This window comes from Halichoerus grypus, chromosome 6, assembly GCF_964656455.1.
Source record: "Halichoerus grypus chromosome 6, mHalGry1.hap1.1, whole genome shotgun sequence".
NCBI classification, from domain to species: Eukaryota; Metazoa; Chordata; class Mammalia; order Carnivora; family Phocidae; genus Halichoerus; species Halichoerus grypus.
The window spans coordinates 84,082,893-84,085,454 of NC_135717.1; the positions used below are offsets into that span (position 1 = coordinate 84,082,893).

The following is a 2,562-nucleotide window of genomic DNA, read 5'->3' on the forward strand; positions in this document are numbered from 1 at the left end:
CCAATTTTGACTCTGTTTTTCTTTTTAACGATTTTATTTATTTATTTGAGAGAGAGAGAGAGAGAGAATGAGAATGGGGAGGAGCAGAGGGAGAAGCAGACTCCCTGCTGAGCAGGGGGCCCGATGTGGGGCTCAATCCCAGGACTCCAGGATCATGACTTGAGCCAAAAGTAGACACCCAACCGGCTGAGCCACCCAGGCGCCCCTGTTGTTTTTCTTTATTGTGTTTGCTTACCATTTCATTAGTTTCTTTTTAAATTTTTTTATTTTTCAAAATTGTGTGTTTGGGGTGCCTGGATGGCTTAGTTAAGCCTCCAACTCTTGATTTCGGCTCGGGTCATGAGCTCAGGGTTGTGAGATCAAGCCCCGCATGGGGCTCAGCACTCAGCACAGAGTCGGCTTCATCTGTATTACTTTTAAAAGTTCAGTAGTGTTAAGTATGTCCACATTGTTGTGACTCCAATCTATTTTTAACCCTAATAGCAAAGCAGGAATCTGGGACATATTTTCTTTGCTTTAACACACCCTTTGAAGTGGTCCTCACTAGGGCAACAGAATCATTACAAAACTGTAAGTTCATTTATTCACAGGATGACTGAGCAATTACTACACTGATGTGAATCAGTGAGTCCATGGACACTGAAAAAATCACATTTATATCACTGTTACCCTCCTCCTCTCCCAACCACAGGGAATTTGCAGGGTATTTATTTATTTTTATTGTGGTAACAGCACTTCCTTGCTTTTAAATATATTCTCACCAAGGAGCAAAACACCTGTCCTTTCGTAAACGCAGTATTTCCTACAAGTGGTCGCATTTAAATCTATCAACGTGTAACAAATGCCTTTAACATAAAGTTTTCATTCCCTTTAATATATTTCATTTAATTGTAGAAGATTTTAAAAACATACATAAAGAACAAAGAAGAAAATAACAATAAATAAATTATAAAAAAATCCAACCACATGATATGAGTTTCTGTGGATGTTTTTTGCTTGTTTTTTAAAAGATATTTATTTATTTGTTTGTTTATTTATTTATCAGAGAGAGAGACACAGCGAGAGAGGGAACACAAACAGGGGGAGTGGGAGAGGGAGAAGCAGACTCCCCGCTGAGCAGGGAGCCCGATGTGGGGCTTGATCCCAGGACCCTGAGATCATGACCTGAGCCGAAGGCAGAGGCCCAACTGACTGAGCCACCCAGGTGCACCCTGTGGATGTTTTCTTTTCCTCAGGCCTTTTAAAATTGTCTCCCCTACCACGGAACCATAGGTGATGGGGAATCAGAGCTCCTTTCAGGAGAGAGAGTCTGACAAACAGCTATCCTGTCCAAGGAAGGCAAGCAGGTGTGCAAATTGCCCCCTCTTCCTCAGGAAATGGCAATGATGAAAAGTAGCAATACAAGACCCTTTCAAGGTCTTATAATTGGAATGCACCCACGTTCAGTTCTTTAATGAGGGTCTGTTGGAGGGCAAGCCTGGTGCCAGCGCCACAGTAATTCTAGCTCTAACAGAGGATATTGAAGTTGCAGCAGTTGAAACGCTTACACCCGGCTCTCAGGAGCAGATAGGGTGCTAGCAAGGCAGAGGGGAGTCTCTGCCACCCGCCCACCCGCCCGCCCGCCTCTTGGCACCCCCTCCATGCTCTTAGTGGAGTGTCCCTGGAGGCTCAAAGCATTTACTTTGAAAAAGTTAGAGTGTTCAAAGCAGACCAGAGCCACCCGGACACCACAGCTAGAAATAGTGGACTAGAACTGTAATTCTCTTCTGATGGCTTTTGGATTGGAGACCATGATCAAGAGGGATGGCTGGGGACATTCGTAATGCACTGCTAGAGGTGAAATTCTTGAACTGATACAAGTAAAAAAAAAAAAGTTTCTTACTAAAAAAACCAAACATTTTCTCTTAATAAATGTAAATGATGCCTACATAGCCACATGCATTTTGGGGTCATCACGGGGGCCTTAGAAAAACAGGGGAGACTGTGTCAGGGGCATTTGAAACATCTGCTTTGTACCAGCAGCTCCCTACTTCAGGGGGCATTGGAATTACCTGGAGGGCTTGCTAAACTACAGATCGCTGCGTTCCGCGCCCCCCTTCCCCACAGATGCTAAACCTGGGGTGAGGCCCGAGAATGTGCATGTCAGACTTTTTCCCAAGGAACTGATTCTGCTGGTCCAGGGACCACCTTCAGAACCACTGAGCAGCACAGCCCAGTTCTAGCCAGAAAGGATGTGTTCCAGAGTCAAGGGAAATTATGCAGGCATCCTCATGGGTTAGCAGATCCGTGCATTTGCATTCCGTCTAGCAACCCAGGGCCTCTCTCATTACTAAAGCAGGAAACTTTCTCAGGGAACCAGATAGGGACATTTCGGCAGTGAATGAGTTTTTGAAGGATTTTTCCTCCTTTCCTCAAAGTTTTCCTTCTCCACATGATCATCAAACCACTGGGGTAGTCTCTATAAAATGGTCTCAGCAGGGGTGGGGGTGGGGGTGGGGGACATCTGGCTGGCTCAGTCAGTAGAGCGTGTGACTCTTGATCTCAGGGTTGTGAGTTCGAGCC

At 45.2% G+C, this 2,562-nt stretch overlaps 1 non-coding gene across 1 annotated transcript; it reads left to right on the forward strand.

The window, feature by feature from the left end:
• Nucleotides 1–1,151: 1,151 nt before the first annotated feature.
• Nucleotides 1,152–1,513, forward strand: LOC144382437 (18S ribosomal RNA). The gene has a single exon (XR_013449420.1). It is a non-coding gene; the product is annotated as an 18S ribosomal RNA (ribosomal RNA).
• Nucleotides 1,514–2,562: the final 1,049 nt, after the last annotated feature.